Source organism: Neoarius graeffei, chromosome 20, assembly GCF_027579695.1.
Source record: "Neoarius graeffei isolate fNeoGra1 chromosome 20, fNeoGra1.pri, whole genome shotgun sequence".
NCBI lineage: Eukaryota > Metazoa > Chordata > Actinopteri > Siluriformes > Ariidae > Neoarius > Neoarius graeffei.
The window spans coordinates 41,549,132-41,572,133 of NC_083588.1; positions in this window are offsets into that span (position 1 = coordinate 41,549,132).

Genomic DNA, 23,002 nt, shown 5'->3' on the forward strand with positions numbered 1-23,002 from the left:
AAGTAAATGCTTAAAATTTTTCTGCCAACAGAACAATACTATTTCAAGCTTCAAATAGGTAAGAAATGCCTAGAAATAGGTTTAATAATTTTACATTTGTTTTAATCTTATGACAGGAAATATTAGACAAACTTAATTATGATCAAGATGTGTATTTGCACTTCATTTTTTGTCTTTTAAAGTTTTTTTTGCAGTTCTATATACTGTATCAAACCAGTTTTAGTTTTTATCTTGACACATTAACACAACACAACAATAATGAGCTTAACACACATCATAAATATGTTAAACATGAGGCTAATACCTGTAATAATAAAACAAGAATGCACTTGAAAGAGAAATTAATTCGGCACCTAAAATAGTAACAATATATTCCCTGTTGCTGCTTTGACTGGCTTTGTTGCCACATGACATGATTAATAACAACGCTGGGCTGCACTGGCAAACAAAATTAATAAAAACTGGATGTGAGCATGACACAAAGTGGGAATATGTTATGCATGCCAGTGGCTTGGTGCAGATAAAAATGAGGATATTATTTCGAGTAGCCTCATTCAGGTTAGTGTTTACCTGCTCAAAATGGTGCCACATTGTTCATGTAGAGCACCAACTGCTTCACTCCTCCAACTAATGGAAATCTGATTAAGCCTTGGCTAAAAATAGAAGTGACAGCTTTGGTAAATGAAGTATCAAATACAGGATAACATACTGTATTTATCACAAGGTGAAAACGTCCGGTACAGAAATATGACAAAGGAGCATGAAGTGAGGCATGTGCTCAGGGCTGTCAACCCCAGAAAGGCTGCAGGACCAGATGAAGTGACAGGAAGAGTACTGAGAAAATGCACAGACCAACTTTCAGCAGTCTTCACAAACATCTTCAACCTGTCCTTGTCCAAGGCCACCATCCCAGCCTGCCTAAAATCAGCAACGATTATCCCAGTACTGAAGAAACCAGTCATCAGTGGCCTCAATGACTACCGCCCAGTGGCACTCACCCCAATCATCATGAAGTGCTTTGAGAAGCTGGTCCAGCAGTACATCAAAACCAACCTCCCAGGCACCTTTGACCCACACCAGTTTGCCTATAGATCAAACAGGTCTACTGAGGACACAATAACCACTGCTCTACACACTGCACTTTGCCATCTCAAACAGCAGGACAGCTACGTGAGGATGCTCTTCATAGACTACAGCTCTGCATTCAATACAGTCATCCTAGACAGACTGATTCCCAAATTGTCTGACCTAGGACTCTCTCAAACCATCTGCCACTGGATCAAAGACTTCCTCACCAACTGTTCCCAGATGGTAAGACTAGGCCCCCACACCTCATCCACCCTCATACTCGGCACTAGAACTCCCATAGGGCTGTGTGCTGAGCCCCGTCCTCTATGCCCTTTACACCCACAACTGCACTCCCACCCACCGTACCAACACAATCATCAAGTTCATGGATGACACAACTGTGGTTGGACTTATCTCAAGAGATGATGAGACAGCCTACAGGGATGATGTCCAGAAACTGACAAGGTGGTGTGAAGAAAACAACAATAGCCCTGAACCCATCAAAAACAAAAGAACTCATAATAGACTTCTGAAAACACAATAAGGACTACACTCCATTGCTAATCAGTGAGGCCAGAGTGGAAAGAGTGCCCACTTTCAAGTTCCTGGGCACACACATTGCAGAGGACCTCACCTGGACCACAAACTCCACAGCGGCAGTGAAAAAGGCACAGCAGCGACTGTACTTCCTGAGGATCCTCAAGAAGAACAACCTCCATGAGCAGCTGCTAGTGACCTTCTACCGTTGCTTGATCGAGAGTGTGCTGACATACTGTATCGCTACATGGTACACCAGCAGCTTTGTGGCAGACAAGAAAGCCCTTCAAAGAATCATCGACTATGCACAGAAGATCATTGGCTGCCCACTGCCCTTTCTAGAGCAATTCAACACCACCTGTTGCCTCAGCAGAGCCACCAACATCTTAAAAGACCCTTCCCACCCTGGACACCAGCTTCTTGAACCACTGCCTGGTTCAGGTCCATTGCACCATGGACAAAACTAAAGAACAGCTTTTGCCCAAGTGTCATATGTGAACTGAACAAAGCTAGTCACCTACACAAATGCCAATGGAACGGACAGAAACAGGACTGAACAGTAACACAAACTGTCTACACCTCTACACGCCTACCTCTTACCTGAATAGTATATGATTTTACAACCACATGCACCTTATTATCTCGATCACCTATAATTATTTATTTATATTGCTCCTGCTCAACTGCACTCTGTAAACATGGACAAATGTGTAATTATAACGCCTATTTGTGCAATACACAGGGTTTCCCATAGACCAGGGGTGGGCAATTATTTTTTCCATGGGGCCACATGAGAAACAGAAAATTTTGTGGAGGGCCGGACCAAAAGGCTGAACTAAATTCTGCATAATATTAATTGTATTTCTTTATATAAAGCAGTAAATAACATTGTTTTTACAAGCTGCTAAGACTGGTAAGAGTATGGAAGAAACGAGGTAGCCTTATAAAAAATGTCATTTATTTAATCAAATTTCCCAAAACAATGGTTCACAAAATGTGAACGTTTGTACCATTTTTTTCAGTCACATTCACCCCAAAACACAATAAAGACATCACAATATTGTCTTTCTACTCCAAATATCAAGCAAGATACATCATATTATAATAATGATGCCCACATTTGTAGTCTAATCACCTCATTTGGTGTTTTTCAGTTTTTTATTTGTTCAGTGAGAGAAATCTAGTCTCTGTTGGTCTTTAACGAGTGCATCAGAGTCAGGTTGAATGTCTGAGGTGGAGATGCGAAGCACAGCTGACAGATGATCATCAGTCGATTCGGTGTAGGTATCAGATCCACAGATCGGCTCGGGCTCTGGCGCCTGCTGGTGATATCACACTATGTGATTGGCTGGACCGTTTGAAGGATGACGTACAAGTTTGTGGTTGGTCTGGACAAATTATGGAAGTAGTTATCATGGGATTAGGTTTCGTGGGATTTCATGTCATGTTCATGTCGCGCGCATTGCGTTTTTGTTGAACACAACTTCAAAATAAAAGCAATGCACATTCAGTCCATGCATGAGGTAAAATTAGAAAATATGTTTATTTTGTAATTTCTAATTAACCTTACACGGGCCGGTCAGAATGAACCAAAGGGCCGGATACGGCCCGCGGGCCGTAAAATGCCCAGGTCTGCCATAGACCATTGTATGGCGCAGCCCACACAACGGATTCCTATCGCCACACAATCAGACTCTCGATTTTGAAAAAATTTTATATATATATATATATATATATATATATATATATATATATATATATATTCCGTTGCGTATCGTTCCGTTCATTCATAGTGCTCTTTCTTCTCGTTCACGCGTGCGCACACCCACACACAGAGAGAGAGAGAGAGAGAGAGAGGCGTGTACACAGGCCTGCCGTTGCGCATACTGTATACCCGGACTGCAAGTAGGCCTGTCAGGCTAATTAAAAATAACGCAGCCTTCCCGATTCGCCTTCCGACCCCTTATTTTAAAAGGTAGCCTACGTCGTGCTCGTGATGAGCTTTATCATAGCCGCCTTGGCTTACAGGAAACGGACGTGCCTGAGTCAGGCTATAAACCAATTTTGATGCATACAGTAGCAGCTTGACGTGAGGAACCGGCCTTATTGCATTATCCCGTTTATCCCGCTTCAGCAATGACTTCCCTTACGATAGGGCACTTGAGTTCTTTTTTCAGGAAGCCATGCAGAATTAAATGTTCTGATAGGGCATGCAGGCTTTGCACCAATTAGGGTAATGCTTTTTCATTACTGTTAGTTGCCTTGGTGTTACCTTAAGTGGTTTCTTACATCTAATTATGATATTTTATTTTATTATTATTTTGTTACATTATACTATTTATTTCATTTTAGTATTGGTTGAGGTAAGTGTTGAGTTCAATATTTAAAATAAAAACCTCCAGCTTTTGTTTTGCAATTTATTCCTTGAATGTCAACTAAAGAATGATTGAAAGATTGCCACCAAAAAGGCAAAAAAACTAAGGTAAAAACCAGAGATGCACCGATTGACCAGCTGCCGATTGGAATCGGCCGATTTTCACGTGATCGGCCATGACCGGCGACCGGCCGGTCAAAATTAAAATATGCCGATTTTCTGCCGATCAAAACTTGTGTATCACAGAGAAATGAAAGTGGAAATACTCGTAATTCGCAACTAAAAAGACTGCAGCTACACTGGCAGCTTGAACATGCTTTCTAGTGCGATTGTGTTGCGCTTGCGCAGAACAGTGTCAGTCCTGTGCGCCTAACAAGCTCCGGTGCGCGCGCCGTTAACAAAAAAAAAAATCACTATATTTGGATATCCAAATATAGTGATTTTTTTTTTTGTGCCAGATATTGGATGTGAAAAGAAGAAAATGTTTGTGGTTGTGTGAATTTCCCATTACAGGAATTAATACGTTAGCCTATTACCAAACATCTAGTTAGAGTTGTACAAAGAGAGAAAAAAAATGTCTTTTTGTTTGTTTTACAGCCTTGGTTACACTTGATTCCATTGGAAATTACTCTACAAATACACATTTGACAAAGATGATAGAATGGCTATGGTAAAAGTATGACTGGAAACAATGTCTTTTTGTTTGTTTTCAACCTTTAAAGGTCCCATGGCATGGTGGTTTGTTGATGCTTTAAACGGGCTTGTGGAGGCTTCCGGATGTTATATCCGCAGCCTTTCTCGAAATGAACCCTCAGCAAGTAAATATAGCCTCCTGGGAGAAAGCCCCATTTCAGCGCTTTTCCCAGTGCGTCGTTTTGCTAATGAGAAGCAGGAGGCGGGAAAGGGTAGAGGGTGGGGGAGGGGGAGGGGCTTGACCAAGCTGCGCACACACATACTTGCTGCTATCAGCGCCTGTAGCCACGCTGCTAAGACAAAACCCCGTTCTCCCTCGGACTCCTTTCGTAAACTCAACGTGACACAGAGAACAGAGAGTGAGAGTGTTCGGAGTGGTAGTTTACGAACGTATAATACCCTAGGCTTGAACACGCACTCCATAACCAAAGAGGATAGAAGCAGCAACTACAGCAACATATCGCTTATCCAACAGAAGACATGCATTGCGGAGCAATAGTCAAACATAAGCTCATAAGTTACAGTCAATTTCCAGACTAAACTCAGTTTAACAGAGCATGCTGCATGCTCTTTAGTTTTGTAGCGCAGATTACCTGGCTAACTGCAGGAAGCGGTTAGCTGCACAGCTAATGTAGCCATTGCTAGGCTAACGCACCGATTTTAAAACACGGCAAAACGACCAGTTATACACTTACTTGTTCGGTGTTTGTTGCTGATGCGGCAGGGATGCTTGGTACGGACCCAGGCTTCAGTGACAGTTGATGTGCAAAACCTGCCCTGTACTGTCCCAAGTTGTGGAAACATTCCTCAGGAAAATGCTTCCGACAAACATACACCGTCTTAGGTAGACTCGACGGCGTATTATTGAAGTAAATAAAATTAAGCCACTGCGTCTTCAGGGGCTCTCCCGTCGGCAGTAAAAACAGACTCTTTTCTGTGTTGTCACATCCATGTACAGCGCAATTTCCATGTTTCGCTTGCTTAGGTGATGCCATGTTGTTGTGTCCTCTATGGTCTCCTCACTACAACTGGGCGGGGCAATCCATACAGTGGATGGGAATCCAGAGGGGGGGCATGGGGATCATCTCCCTTGCTGACGTAGTAAAGGGAAGAGCTTATCAATGCGCCGTTTTGACGTGCCATTCTCAAATGTTGGGCATAGTTTGGTTTACACATTATGAAATTCCTAGCCACTGGGGTGACTTAAGAAGGTCAGAGGAACTCATTTTAACGTTAAAAAACCTCAGAAAGTGAAAATTTCATGCCATGGGACCTTTAAGGTGTTAAATTTATTACTGAAAATCTGGCAGAATGTTCTATTAAAGAAAAGATAAAAAGAAAATAGTCTTTGTGTGTGCTGTGAGGTGGTTTGAAAAAATTAAATCAGAATCGGCCAAAATCGGTATCGGCAGGTCACACTCCATGGAAAATCGGAAATCGGAATCGGCCCAAAAAATTGCAATCGGTGCATCTCTAGTAAAAACTAAACTTTAACTTCAATTTTGGTGAGTAATTTTCATAAATTTAAAAGACAGGTTTTCCACCAACATCAAGCCCAGCAAACTAATGGCCTGCCCTGTAATGAAAAGTTGGGTCAAGGAATGAAACCAGGCAGGGTTCTGGTAAAAATTGTTTTAGCTGTCTTCTCTTAAAGAACTTAAAAGAATTTAGATTGAACTGAATAATCTCAAATGCTTCTTGTAGCTTTAAAATAGTACCAGCAGGTGACTCTGAAGAAAAATACTGTGTGTTTGAACACTGCCCGCTGTAAACACTTTGCATACACCCCAGTGACCGACTCCACCGACCGCCACGACACCACTGCGCACGATTCCCTCATCGGCACAGTGGAGCACCACAAATTGCGACCTGGCCTGTGGGAAACACTGAATATATATATGTTATTTACCAGCTGGGAGGTCGTGAAATACCGTGACTGAGGTCTTGAAAGTACTGACCGAGGCCCTCTGGGCTGAGGTCAGTATTCAAGGCCGAGGTCATGGTATTTCACCATACGGACTGACCTTAAGCTGGTAAATAATATATTTATTTTTTTCTTTACCAAATTCTAACAGAAAACGAGAGCGCCCGAAAGGGAAAGCCGAGCTGAACCGAGCCGAGCCAAGCCGCCATTTTGAATCTTCATTCATGGCTGTAATGCAAATTGCTTCCTCCTCGGTAAACAAGTGCACTTCCATGGCAGGAAAAAAAAACTATATTTTGCCGCCTATGTAGCCCCCTATTTATACAAAATTGAGTCACTCAGGATTCAGCCATGTTTTTGCTTGGCGTTAGCAACAGTTTTTAGCTTTCTCCTGAAATGTTTTCTTTTATTTCTTCTTCCTCAGGATAGTAAAACTCACTTTCGCTGTGAAGACTGTCATTATCACTATCCATGATGTAAAATTAATGCTATTCTCCTGAGAAATGCTGGCAAAAATGTAAAAGATTTTTGATAATCTTATAAATAAATCTTATTCAAACAAAGATAAATGTTGACAAAAAAATGCTACTATGTTTGTTGTTGTTATGAACGAGCGAGTCGCCAGAAGTCCATAACCAGGGTCCGTAACTGGGGTCCGTACTGTAGGATACAGACCTGCTCGCCAGCCAATCAGACCGCGAAAAAAATTTACTTATTACTGTGCGATAACCCGTTGTCTCATAGGACACACCCTAGATCAGTGGTTTTCAAAGTGGGGGCTGCGGCCCCCTGGGGGGCCGCCGGGGGCGCTAGGGGGGCCTCAGAAAGTTGGAGGGACAATAACAAAAAAATTGCGAAAAAAATATACACTTTTTAAAATAATAATTATTAAATATATTGTAATTAGTTTTTTTATCATTATTATAAAATATAATTATTAATAATAATACATCATATCGAAACATTGTTTGCCATGCTCATCTCTCCGATTGCCTGTGACGTTGCGGTTTGCGGCATTTATCAAGCTGCTTTGCTCCTCAAGCTAGCGTATTGCTAGCGCAAAATGGACAGGTTTTTGAAGAAGAGACCGAAGGAATAAACCAACAGCCCTGCTGTGGAGGACACTGCTGCGAAAAAAACTAAGAAGTCCTGGCCAACTAAAATCTGAAAATATGAGGCAGCATACATTAAGTATGGCTTTACAGCCATACAGAAAAATGGCCATGATTGCCCGAAATGCATCCTCTGTCTGGAGACCCTGTCAAACAAGTGCTTAAAACCTTTGAAACTTCAGCGTCACTTGGTACAAAAACATCCGACAGATGCCGAAAAAACAGTAGATTTCTTCAGACGCAAAGAAGAGCATTTGGTCAGGCAATCTGCTGCATTCACCCAGTAAGCTACTGTCCCTCAGTGGGCCCTGAAGGCATAATTTTTAGCTTCGTACTACATTGCTCATGCTAAAAAACCTCACTCAATTGGAGAAGATTTGATTTTACCAGCCACCAAAGACATTGTCCGAGAATTGCTTGGTGAGGATGCTGCCAAAAAAATCGATGCTGTCCCACTCTCTGATAACACCGTGAGCCGACGGATTGGTGACATGGCTCAAGACGTATCTGCTCAGCTGTTGGAGCAGGTGAGAGCCAGTGAATACTTCGCACTTCAGCTGGATGAGAGCACAGATTTATCCAATGAGGCCCAACTGCTTGTGTACATCAGATTTATTTCACAGGAAAGATTTGTGGAGGAAATACTATTTTGTAAAGCACTTGAAAGAAGAACTACTGGGAAAGACATTTTTCAAGTTTTGGACGATTACATCGAGTCTAACGGATTGGATTGGACCCGTTGTGTGGGGGTGTGTTCGGATGGAGCCGCGGCAATGACCGGGAAGATCAGTGGAGTGACCGCTCTCATTAAGTAGAAGGCCCCGCATGTAGTGGCCACACACTGCATGCTCCATCACGAGGCACTGGTCGCAAAAAGGATGGATAACGAGTTGAATCAGGTACTACAGGAGGTTATACAGTTTATTGTTCAGTGCGAAAATATTTGTGTTGAAAACATGTTAGTTAATAATATTCTTATGCTAAACAAATGTAACAATTATTGACTATTGAATAAAAGTAAGAGAAAACATTCTAAAAGTTGATGTTTCTTTACATATTTTGTAGCATTGTCTGTGGGTTTGCAAAGGGGGTCCCCGGCCAGAAGCTAATGCTGTTTGGGGGGCCTTGGCATGGAAAAGTTTGGGGAACCCCTGCCCTAGATACATATAACTAATTCTTTTTTTTAAAAGCAGTTCTTGTATAGATATGTTTATCATTTTTTTCATTGACTAATCTATCTATCTTGTATAGATTTATCTTTTTTTTTACTTGAATGTTTATCTTGTACAGATCTGACCCCTCCCAATAGTAAGTGTTTGTATGAATACACTGACTGGATTGCGTGCTTCAGTTTCACTGTACTGTACAGTGCAGTGACAATAAAAGAATCTTACATCTTGAATATGACAGAGTTTCAAGTTAGAGATTTAGAAAGATGGTTCCAACACTTCATCACAGGCTGCCAATGACAAAATAATGTGTTTCTTTTCTCAGACATCCATTTCAGTATACAGATGATATCATTTCCATCATAATTCACAACATTAGTCATGTACGGGTGATTCAAAGGGCCAGAAAGCAGACAGCCATAATCAGTGTGACTACTAACCCCCTTGTATAATTATTTTTAAAAGTTTAGCTATTAGAACATTTCTTGGGTTTCTTGTATATTTTCTTTATTGCTTACTTCTGAACTGCTATGTCTTTTTGGTCAATATATTGCTTTGAAGTAGTCTTTCTTTCTTTCTTTCTTTCTTTCTTTCTTTCTTTCTTTCTTTCTTTCTTTCTTTCTTTACCTTAGCTTAAGCAGGTAAACTCTGCTTACTGAAACACTAATCCTTTTTTGATTCAGGCTAGGTTTATATTGGAAAATAGAGCTTGCTCTTCAAGCATAACAAATGAGCACCAGATTCTTAAATTTAAAGCCAGAAATAACTCTTTCCTAAAGAACTTTTTGATTGATGGCTATTCATCTTGGTGCCACAGAAAAAAGAACAAAAACAAATCCACTGGAAATGTTGCCATTATGTGAAAGGATCATTGTGGTCGAAAACAAATACTCACATTATTTTGGTGAATGGCAGAAAGTAATTAACAAATCATATCATGAATTGATGTGTTCTTTTAAAGTGCGTGAAGACGCATGAACGTGCAATACTTGTAGTCATAATCCACAACATAGGTCAAATCACAAGCAGACAGCATCAAATGAGGATATTCCATCATCAAAATATGTGAAAACGTGCAACAGTCTAAATCAGGAAGTATGAGGAACTACGAAAAAAGAGCGGGAACTATAGAAACAAGGCATTGTAAGACTTCACAATGTTTCAAAGACACAACAGGGTATAAATAGGCAAATTAAGTAAGAACGAATACAGAACTGTTGCACACAACTGGGTAGTTAACTAGCGGCAAGACAGCAGTGGAGACAGGAGCATAACAGCAAAAAACACAAAACATGAGCACATGGTGCAAAGGGGGAAGTCATGACAGGTTCATGGACCTCTCAGTACAGATTTATTTTATGGACCTAATCCAACTATTCATCGCAGGCTGGCCTAGTGGTTAGCGTATCTGCCTCTCGACCGGGAGATTGCGAGTTCTGCTTGTGGTTGGGTCATACCAAAGACCATCATAAAAACAGTACCTACTGCTGTCTGGCAAGGCATGCTGCAATACAGATGTGAGTGGGGAGTCAAACTCTCACGGTTACCAGAGGACTAGCCCCCCATTGTAACCCCAGCTGTATAGGTGAGAGGCTGAGGGCTATAGAAGCAGAGATCAGCACCGCCGAATGCGCCTTAAGGGCCTGGGTAGTACTGGGACAGGAGACTGCCTGGGAAGACCAGGTCCTGGCATGGGAAGGATTTTGACTTTTTGACTTTGAATCCAACTATTCAGGGAAAAAAAGGCTAAATTTGTCCAATAATTAGCCTCTTTATTGCAGATATAAAGCTGTTTATTCCTTAACTTTCCACTGACAGAACGCATTGGGTCCAAGCTGTGACTCATTTGAGTTAATGAGGTTTGGATTTAATACAACTGACCAGTCAAACATGCGAATAACTATAAGAATGCAATAATAAATATAATTTTGTTAATGATGGGTTGTGATTTCCACCACAAAATAAAAAGATACACGTATATCATGGGATGGTACAGTGGTGTAGTAGTTAGCACTCTCGCCTCACAGCAAGAAGGTTCTAGGTTCAAGCCCAGCGGCCGACAGGGCCTTTCTGTGTGGATTTTGCATGTTCTCCCCATGTCTGTGTGGGTTTCCTCCGGGTGCTCCAGTTTCCCTCACTGTCCAAAGACATACAGGTTAGGCTAATTGGTGGCTCTAAAATGAGTGTAGGTGTGAATGGTTGTTTGTCTCTATGTGTCAGCCCTGTGATTTGGCAACTTGTCCAGGGTGTACCCTGCCTCTCACCCATAGTCAGCCAGGATAGGCCCTAGGTTGTCCACAACCCTGCACAGGATAAGCGGTTATGGATAATGGATGGACGTATATCATGGACCCTGATGATGTGTCACAAACCCCACTTTGAAAATGACAACTTTATGGAACCAAAATGGGTTCTTCTTCTTATTGTTCTTTTCTTAAAAGTAAAAACCTTTACTTTTAAGAGTGATGGACACTTAACAAGACATTTTCATCATGTGTACACAAGTTTGCTACCATTGTGTTCTACAACCCCGATTCCAAAAAAGTTGAGACAAAGTACAAATTGTAAATAAAAACGGAATGCAATAATGTACAAATCTCAAAAACTGATATTGTATTCTCAATAGAACATAGACAACATATCAAATGTCGAAAGTGAGACATTTTGAAATTTCATGCCAAATATTGGCTCATTTGAAATTTCATGACAGCAACACATTTCAAAAAAGTTGGGACAGGGGCAATAAGGGGCTGGAAAAGTTAAAGGTACAAAAAAGGAACAGCTGGAGGACCAAATTGCAACTCATTAGGTCAATCGGCAATAGGTCATTAACATGACTGGGTATAAAAAGAGCATCTTGGAGTGGCAGCAGCTCTCAGAAGTAAAGATGGGAAGAGGATCACCGATCCCCCTAATTCTGCGCCGACAAAAAGTGGAGCAATATCAGAAAGGAGTTTGACAGTGTAAAATTGCAAAGAGTTTGAACATATCATCATCTACAGTGCATAATATCATCAAAAGATTCAGAGAATCTGGAAGAATCTCTGTGCATAAGGGTCAAGGCCGGAAAACCATACTGGGTGCCAGTGATCTTCGGGCCCTTAGACGGCACTGCATTACATACAGTCATGCTTCTGTATTGGAAATCACAAAATGGGCTCAGAAATATTTCCAGAGAACATTATCTGTGAACACAATTCACTGTGCCGTCCGCCGTTGCCAACTAAAACTCTATAGTTCAAAGAAGAAGCCGTATCTAAACATGATCCAGAAGCGCAGACGTCTTCTCTGGCCAAGGCTCATTTAAAATGGACTGTGGCAAAGTGGAAAACTGTTCTGTGGTCAGACAAATCAAAATTTGAAGTTCTTTATGGAAATCAGGGACGCCGTGTCATTCGGACTAAAGAGGAGAAGGACGACCCAAGTTGTTATCAGCGCTCAGTTCAGAAGCCTGCATCTCTGATGGTATGGGGTTGCATTAGTGCGTGTGGCATGGGCAGCTTACACATTTGGAAAGACACTATCAATGCTGAAAGGTATATCCAGGTTCTAGAGCAACATGCTCCCATCCAGACGACGTCTCTTTCAGGGAAGACCTTGTATTTTCCAACATGACAATGCCAAACCACATACTGCATCAATTACAGCATCATGGCTGTGTAGAAGAAGGGTCCAGGTACTGAACTGGCCAGCCTGCAGTCCAGATCTTTCACCCATAGAAAACATTTGGCGCATCATAAAACGGAAGATACGATAAAAAAGACCTAAGACAGTTGAGCAACTAGAATCCTACATTAGACAAGAATGGGTTAACATTCCTATCTCTAAACTTGACCCACTTGTCTCCTCAATCCCCAGACGTTTACAGACTATTGTAAAGAGAAAAGGGGATGTCTCACAGTGGTAAACATGGCCTTGTCTCAACTTTTTTGAGATGTGTCGTTGTCAGGAAATTTAAAATCACCTAATTTTTCTCTTTAAATGATACATTTTCTCAGTTTAAACATTTGATATGTCATCTATGTTCTATTCTGAATATAATATGGAATTTTGAAACTTCCACATCATTGCACTCCGTTTTTATTTACAATTTGTACTTTGTCCCAACTTTTTTGGAATCGGGGTTGTATTTCCATGTACATATGTCACATTCTTAGGAGTCTAAGTGCATGGGCTATATTTTGTACTGAGATAAATGTTATCCTTGCTTTTGTCAGTTTGTTGAATACGCATGGCTCTTCCATGTGCTCCTGTCATTAACGAGACAGATGTGGTTATAACCATCCATCCATCCATTATCTGTAGCCGCTTATCTTGTCCTATAACCTCTACAATCTATTTAAGTCCTCTTTCAGTTCTGGGTATTTCTCCACCTTCCTTCGTCTACATCTATCACCACTACTGTTTCAGTTCCTTATATAGTATTACTTTTTTTTGTATCATATGTCCCTTGAGTCTTGGCTGATATGAAACAAGGCTGAGTTGATTAATTTACTGCAGTGTCCTGCTTCTTGTGCTTCCATAATTAGTGCCATTGTGCTATCCTTCAGTACAGCCTTTTCCAAGCCACCATGTCTTTGATGTCTTTGGCAGGGGTGTCTTATCTTTAGAAAAAAGATGCTGTACAGGTATACTTGTGTTAAACAAGGTATACAAACAGTGTAAATGTAATTTCTAAGACAGTTTTTTATAAGGTACCATTATGTACCGTAATTATGCTAGTCTATGTAAAAAGCAAGCAAACAAACAAACAAAGCCGATGAGATTCTACAGTGGTACAGAAAAGTGTTTGCGATTATTATAATAAGGTCTCCAAGATGATACAGGACTCTCAGGTGATACAGACACAAAAAATGCATTTTGTCTTTCAGCAGTGAGGCAAAACACGACTTTCTGCAATATATTGAAGAGTATCAGAGTGTACCCCTGTGATTTTTATTCTGAAGAATTTTAAATTAACCTAAATACACCTCTGCTTCTCACTTTAAATAAGCAAATGACATTAACAACACATTCAGTTGCTCTCTATTAGTGTGATTGCATAGCCTGAGAATATGATGAAAATGTTAACATATGAACCAAGAACATACATATAAATTAAATTACTGTATTGTTCTTAAAAAGTGTTAATCCTGTGGCAGGTGCAAATGAGTGTACCTGTAGGTCTCAATCACTGCACTGTCAGTTCCAAGGTTATATTACTTTCTACAAGTGAGTTTAGTATTCATTCTTCTGCTTGTTGTGTGACTATGGAACAGCTTGAGAAAAATGTAATATCTCACAAGCACAGTATAAATTTTTATGATGTATGTGCTTTTTGGTACTTGCTGCTCTCTGTGAGCACATCATCTGTGTTATCTGTCACAACCAAAAAAAAAAAAAAAAAACCCACTGTTTACATTCAGTGCATATACAGAGTGGTCTCTGTGAACAAGGTCAGTGGGATGGCAGATCAAATCCACAATGTAATAACTTTTACACTGATTCTCAAGAACTGTTCCCCCCCGTGCCAGGACCTGACCTTCCCAGGCAGTCTCCCATCCCAGTACTAACCAGACACTTAGTGTATTAGGCAGTGCCACTCTCCATAGCCCTCAGCCTCTCACCTATTAAGAAGAAGAAACCTTTATTTGTCACATGCGCACTTCAAACACAATGAGATTAATTTAACCCACCTGAAGCAGTGAACACAGGCACACATACCCAGAGCAGTGGGCAGCCACGCAACAGTGCCCGGAGAGCAGTCAGGGGTTAAGTACCTTGCTCAAGGGCACTTCAGCCCAAGGCCACCCCATGTTAACTTAACTGCATATCTCTGAACTGTGGGGGAAACTAGAGCACCTGGAGGAAACCCACACTGACACAGGGAGAACATGCAAACTCCACACAGAAAAGCCCTTGTTGGCCGCTGGGCTCGAACCCAGAACCATGCCGCCTCAGTGGTATAATATTCAAACTGGACACCAAATTTCATCAAAATCTGTTCACTACTTTTTTGAGTTACATGGGGAAAAGGCAAAAAAAAAAAAAATCTTGGATCCATATACATATCCGGATTTGCATCAAAATCTAATCAATTGTTCCATAGCCTATGGCTCACCTTTCCTCAAAATTTCATCAAAATCCATTCTCTACTTTTTGAGTTATACTGGGAACAGGAAAACAAACAAACAAACAAACAAACAAACGAAAAGTCATGCAGAGCATGATACTTGCGAAAATCACAAAGAAACGAAAGTTATGGCCTATTAGTTTAAAAAAAAAGATTTGACCTTGGTGACCTTGACCTTTGACCTTGACCCACCAAAAACTAATGATGTCTTTGTGTGACCCTACTGAGTTGCCCTGTGTATTTTGGTGACGATTGGTCAAGAAATGATGACGCTAGAGCACCAACAAACAAACAAACAAACAAACAAACAAACAAACAAACAAACAAACAAACGGACAAACAAACAGACAAACAGACAAATCAACATACTTGCAAAAATCTCTGATTTTTGCAAGTAATAAACAAACAAATGAAGACAAAAACATAACTTCCTCCAACAAAGTTGGTGGAGGTAAAAAAAACCCTTATTTTCTGAACTTACTTTATTGTCTGTTATGAAAACATTTGTCTTGGTTATAAATTTACAAAAAAAAAAAAGCAGTATTTTAAATTTTTTTTTAACAGAAAACCTAGACTTTATAATATTGGCCTATATCCTGAATTTTCATCTGTTTGACCCAGAAAAAAAGGAAAACCGAATGGCAACCCCCTAGAAATGGCTGTGGCCAGATCAAAAATTAGATAAATTTGTTGAGTTCACAATATAATTATTTTTAATAAGCAGACGTAAACCCTAGGTTTCCACATGACACGACTTCAATTCTGAAGGTAAATGTTCGATATTTAAAAATACCACTGAATCTGCTTTGATACAATCCGAGATGGGCAGTATTTTAATTAAGTGTATTTAAAATACATATTTAATTACTTTTGAATATTTTGTAATTTGTATTTTGCTGCACAGAAAAAAAATGTAATTGATAATAAAATACTTTGAGAGATTGTATTTTGTGCATTTGAAATGCTTAAAATACTTAATAAAATATGTCATTTTATTACCCTATTACCTTCAGTCTTACAATCGAGCTACTAAATGTAGCCTATCACCATCTTTGGATAGACGTAAGTAAATCATGTGACACATGCTGTTGGATCCAGCATTGAGCACACTCATTGTGAGCTGCTCAGATGGAAAGGAAAGAAGCTACTTTGGTGCACTTTGGAAATTGCCTGAAGATAAAATATGTCGTAAAATATACCATCGCTTAAATCATATCATAAATGATAAGTCTTCAGGATGTCACGTTGTTACATTTTTGCATTAAAAAGAAAATACCTGTGTTGAATATAAATGATAACATTCTTGTTTCACTCTCTGCGTCTACTGTCTCCATTCCTGGCAAGTAGAAATGACAGCCAGGTGGATACAGAGTTGTTACCAAACCACTGCACAGCAGAGTTTGAGACCCTTCACTTCCTGGAGGACCACAGGAAGGACCTGTCTGACTGAATTCATATCCACTGATCAAACTACCTTTAATGAGATTCAAAATCACTTTGTCATCATCGGTACCAGTGCAGCATTTCTCTTTTCTTTGACAGGCATAGATTACCTCTCAGAAGGCGACTAACTTGTGAACTGTTGAAGTTAGTTGTGCTAAAAAAAACAACTAAACTGAACTGACATGGAATGAATGTAATGTTCTTTGTTTTGTTTATTGAAAACTATGTATATTTTTGCTTTATCGTTGTTTTCTGCGGAAAGGGCCCAATCGTCCAGAGGCCATATAAAATAGGCCTTAATTGTGGCTGGCTACATTTATACAAAGTATTCCAGGTTGTCTGTAATGCTACTTGGCCTGGAGTCCTCAATAGGTTTCCTGTTCTTCCAGTGAGAGATTGTTCAGACAGTGTTATAGAATATAGGATAATGTAATGGACCCAATTATAAGACATTGGAGGAAAATGCTCACACTTTTTGCCGTTTCTCCATTTTGAAGTTTGCTCTCCCACATACATTTGTAGACTGTTCACGCTTGTGTTATACATACAATACATAAACACATTTATTATTATTTTTTAATTTCATGTACTTATTAGGGTTTCTTTTACTCCTGCTCCAAAAGAAATTTGTTCAACGTACTTCCTTGTGAAATGCAGTTTTTAATTTTGCTTCAAAGTACTAGCCAGTTATAAACTCCTCATGCAGTATCTCGTGTGATGTGTTGTAACCCCTCACGTCAGGAATGCATTATCAGATCAGTTAATAACTGAGTCTAACAAGAACTTCAGGTTGACTTTTGACCTTTTGGATTAAAAAAAGAAAGAAAGAAAAAATGACTAAAGAATTTAGTCTTTATTTTTGTATTTTCAAATTACTTGTATTTTAATTAAATAGATTTCCTCCCACCGGTATTTTGTATTTTATTTTGATACATTTTATGAGTAAGTAGGTTGTAAGTAAGTTGTAATTTGTAACATGATACTTTTCAATGTATTTGTGCCCATCTCTGGATACAATACGATATGATGCGATTCCATGTTGTAGCCTTCAATCAATATGTGACTAACTTTGTTCAATATCTGATGTAAGTGTATTATCTCATCTCATCTCATTATCTCTAGCTGCTTTATCCTGTTCTACAGGGTCACAGGCAAGCTGGAGCCTATCCCAGCTGACTACGGGCAAAAAGCGGGGTACACCCTGGACAAGTCGCCAGGTCATCACAGGGCTGACACATAGACACAGGCAACCATTCATACTCACATTCACACCTACGGTCAATTTAGAGTCACCAGTTAACCTAACCTGCATGTCTCTGGACTGTGGGGGAAACCGGAGCACCCGGAGGAAACCCACACGGACACGGGGAGAACATGCAAACTCCGCACAGAAAGGCCCTCGCCGGCCACAGGGCTCGAACCCAGACCTTCTTGCTATGAGGCGACAGCGCTAACCACTATACCACCGTGCCACCCGTAAGTGTATTATTAATATGCAAATTAATATGGCAGAGAGAAGGAATATTTAACCCTAATCGGTACACTTGGGGTCCGCGTGGACCCCAGCACTACGTATTTTGTAATATTTTTTATGTTACCAAAATTTTTGTCTGCTATATTAGGTAGTTGTCACTCACCAAATTGTCACTACACATACTACATATAAATGCGTTGCATGCATTTATAGAATTTCTATAACAGATTTTCATTTGGGGTCCACATGGACCCCAGCCGGACTCTCTAATTTTCAGCTATTTTCAGCCACACTTTATTCAAACAATATACTCACCAACATTAACAGGATTCATTTCACTATTTTCGTATCATCTGTTGCCGATACCAAGGAGGTTAAAAAAAAAGGAGTGAGCTCGCAATTAGCACCTGCCGTGTGCCTTTGTTTTGCCCTGCAAGATCCCGCTGTGTTCCATTGTCTGTGCGCCCTGGCGGCATCCCTTTGTATCCGATGTTCACCGCCACCTTTTGCACCAAAGGTCCCATCTGGGGTCCCAATAAGGGTGCTCACCTTCTGAAATCAATATATGCTTTACCTGTACATCTTTATGATATTTTCTCCAACCTTATTATCAAAGTGGCACTGGGATGTGACAACACCCTTTTTTAGACTTGATGTAGCTCAAAAATTTGTGGAAAAAGTAAAAAAAAATTAAAATATTGTGTATTTCATTTTTCCTTGAATAAAACCACTATAACCAGCAAAAAAAAAAAATTCTGTTTTTGCTGTGGACTCACAAGTTCACACATCATTCAAACAAAATTTAAGGCAGTTGTATACTGAATATAGATATAAAGTACATGAAATAGTGTTGGGGTCCCTGTGGATCCCAGGTGTACAGATTAATCAGTTTGGGCATGTGTACAGGTGAGGGTTAATAAATATCACATTTATGGGCTAATCACCTTGCTAGCCTTTGCATGTGTGGATGCAGTGAGTTTAAAAAATGTGCCCTTTTTTTTTTAGATTTTCATTTATTTCACTATCATAAACAGAAACTTTGAAATGGAAAATAAGAAAAAGATGAGACTTCATGATTCAGATGCTTGTTATATGAAACAATCTGTGTTTGGTTGGGATAAATAAAATGGGGAAACCTTGTTTTTTATTTTCTTCTTTTTTAAATTACACAATGGATATAAATTGAATGGATGATACACAGGTTTATCCAACGTCACCGCTGTTTGTGTATGTCATTAGTAACGTGTACATGTCCCTTGTTGTGACTGTAATATCTGTAAGGCTGTCTTTACTCAGGCTGGCTAATGTTTGCCTTTGGAACAGCAGGACATGGAAAATTACTTCAGCTGAAGGCCACTTAGGACTATTATGGGCCTTCATAATATCTCTCTCCGAAACAATAATACAGAGGAAGACAGTAATGAGGGCTTAGCTGTACAGTATTACTCACCATCTGCTTGCTTCCCTCTATCCCTCTATCCCTCCATCCCGCCCCCATTTGCTTTCTCCTTCTTATCTCATTCAACATTTTCTCCTAAATGTCTTCTTACCACTGTCTGCATCAACTCACTCTGTAATCCTATTTCCTTCCATAGTTTACACTGTACAAAGAAAGGATGACTGAATCGGTTAGTCCAGTCTGGTTTATTTCCACATGGAATTTATTCTTCCATTCAGGCTGAGCTCTCCATTAGACACTGACTAGCACAGGTATAAATAACACATTGTTATTTGGGAAAAAAAAATTATATACAGTGACCTCTATGATTATTGGCACCCCTTGTAAAGATTAATTTAAAAAAAAAGTGTTTAAAAAAATCACCTTTTGGTGAAGTAGCTTTGATCTCACACTGAAAAAATGAGAAAAATCCAACCTTTAATTGAAATAAATTTATTCAGAGAAAAACAAATCCTTCACCGATAAATAATTATTTTCAACAAAAACACGTGTCACTATTATTGGCAGATCCTGGAAATTATAGTGAACACAATATCACTGAAGCATGTTTTGTCGTGAAAACTCACTTGCCCCAAAAAGAGCCAAAGGTCAAGGAGTTGCAGAAAATACTTTTATTGAATCAAACAACAAAAGCTGAGTCAGTCTGCAGAGTGATCTCTTGAACGATGACAGAATTCTTCATTTTATACAGTTTTAAAACATCATAGTTCACACCTATTTTGATATCATCAATAATCTTATTGACTGACATTTCACATCAGACTTTGCCAGATTTCCACCAATATTTTCTATTGGACAGTGCATCTGTCATCATTCATACAGTGTATCCACCAATATTTCCAAGCTGTCAACAAGATAACACTGATTTAATAGCACAAGATTCATGATACTTGGCAAAACAGTTTTTATCAAGAACATTCTAGTTAACTTTAATTTCTTTTACTTGTTAGCAAATATAATCACTGTTAATTTATTACTTTAATACAATCAACTTTGTTTATTCTGAATAAAATCAGCATCCTGAACAATAAATCAAATCGCACTTCTCATAATTTTTATCAATCACGTTAACCAAACACTCCAGTACATGACGCATGATGAACAATAGGTCATTTAGGATGACTTGCAACACTTGATGAAATGTAATACATTAGCGTGTGAAACACTCCAGTACATGAATAGAATGATTCAGAATCCACCTGGCAAAGGACTACAGGCGGAAACTAGCATGTACTGCTATAACCTGGTACAGACATCTGTCCTTACTACAAGGATAATGTTTAATTTGTACACTGTCCTTTTTAAAAATAAAATAAACTTAAACTTAATACACAATTTAGAAAGAAATGGGTCACTTGATAAAATTTAATACATTAATGTGCAGAACCAACACAACACATAATCAAAGTAATACATAGACAGTTACTTGATTCAGAGTGGACATTCCATCCATCCATTTTGGCACATCATTACAGTGATGTGGTCGCTCTGACAGATTCAGCCATCAAAGTGTCAATGGAACATTACAGTAGTGGTTTCACGTTGCCTTCTACTGGATTATGATGGAGGTTTTCTCCTCTCAACCATTCACGCTCACATTCACACATATGGACAATTTAGAGCCACCAATTAGCCTAACCTGCAGATCTTTGGACTGTGGGAGAAACTGGAGCACCCGGAAGAAACCCACACAGACACATTGAGAACATGCAAACTCCACACAGAAAGGCCCCCATCGGCCACTGGGCTCGAACCCAGAACCTTCGTTCTGTGAGGCAACAGTGCTAAGCACTTACACCACTGTGCCGCCCAGAGTGGACATCACTTGATACAAAATGGTCTTGGCTAGCTCATGACAACATACAGTGTCTTGCAAAAGTATTCATCCCCCTTGGTGTTTGTCCTGTTTTGTCACATTACAAGCTGGAATTAAAATGGATTTTGGTGGGATTAGCACCATTTGATTTACACAACATGCCTACCACTTTAAAGGTGAAAATTGTTGTTTTATTGTGACACAATAATTAAGATGAAAAAACAGAAATCTGGAGTGTGCATAGGTATTCACCCCCCTTCATATGAAACCCCTAAATAAGAGCTGGTCCAACCAATTCACTTCAAAAGTCACAATTAGTTCACTAAGCTCCACCTGCGTACAATCAAAGTGTCACATGATCTGTCACATGATGTCTGTATAAATCAACCTGTTCTGGAAGGACCCTGACTCTGCAACACTAATAAGCAAGCAACTTGAGAACCAAGGAGCACTCCAAACAGGTCAGAGACAAAGTTGTGAAGTATAAATCAGGGTTGGGTTATAAAAAATATCCCAAACTTTGACTATCCCAGGGATCACCATTAAATCCAAAATGGAAAGAATATGGCACCACAACAAACCTGACAAGAGAAGGCCGCCCACCAAAACTCACACACTGGGCAAGGAGGGCATTAATCAGAGATGCAACAAAGACACCAAAGATAACACTGAAGGAGCTGCAAAGATCCACAGCAGAGATGGGAGTATCTGTCCATAGGACCACTTTAAGCTGTACACTCCACAGAACAGGGCTTTATGGAAGAGTGGCCAGAAAAAAGTCATTGCTTATGAAAACACATTTGGAGTTTGCCCATTAGCATGTGGCAGACTCTCCAAACACATGGAAGAAGATTCTCTGGTCAAATGAGACTAAAATTGATCTTTTTGGACATCATGGGAAATGCCATGTGTGGTGCAAACCCAACACCCTGAGAACACCATTCCTACAGTGAAGCATGGTGGTGGCAGCATCATGCTGTGGGGATATTTTTCATCTGCAGGGACAGGAAAGCTGGTCAGGACTGAAGGAAAGCTGGATGGCACTAAATACAGGGTAATTCTGGAGGAAAACCTGTTTGAGTCAGCCAGAGGTCTGAGACTGGAACAAAGGTTCATGTTCCCGCAGGACATACTGCTAAAACTGCACTGGAGTAGTGTAAAGGGAAACATTTAAATGTATTGGAATGGCCTAATCAAAGCCCAGAATGAGTGGGCTTTGATTAGGCCCACTCAAATTGAGAATGTGTGGGATAACTTGAAGATTGCTGTCCACCAACACAACCCATTGTAGGTATCATGCCCCCATCTTGTGTCAGAACTACAATTCCCAGGCAACTTCCGTGTGACCCACGTCACGCGTGGGCGGGATCATCTACGTCAGTCCAACATGCACGCATAAATCCAAGCGGAAGCTCTTCCATTTTGTCTCTCACGTCTGGCTTCCGATGAATCTGGACATATAAAGAGGCGCTCTCCACCCAAAAAGACGTCTTCTTTCTTGCAAGATCCATCACTCAGCGCGATTTTTCTTTCTTACCCTTGGCAAAGGTAAACTCTAGAGTCGCGTGATCTTTAAACTCAACCTGAGTTACAACCAGTTTACTTGCATTAGAAGTGACGTCACGACTGCAGCCCAGGCAGTTAAAAGTTAAGAAGCGATTGAATCCTTTTTAACTCAAAAGCGCTGTGCATCTTATTCTGATCAGAGACTTTTCCTCACGAACGCTGAGGTTCGGACCAAGAATCCTCTGCTTTCCACGGGAACCACCCAAGTGCTCCGCTGGACCCAAAAGTTTTCTCCGCCTCCATCACGAGCGGCTC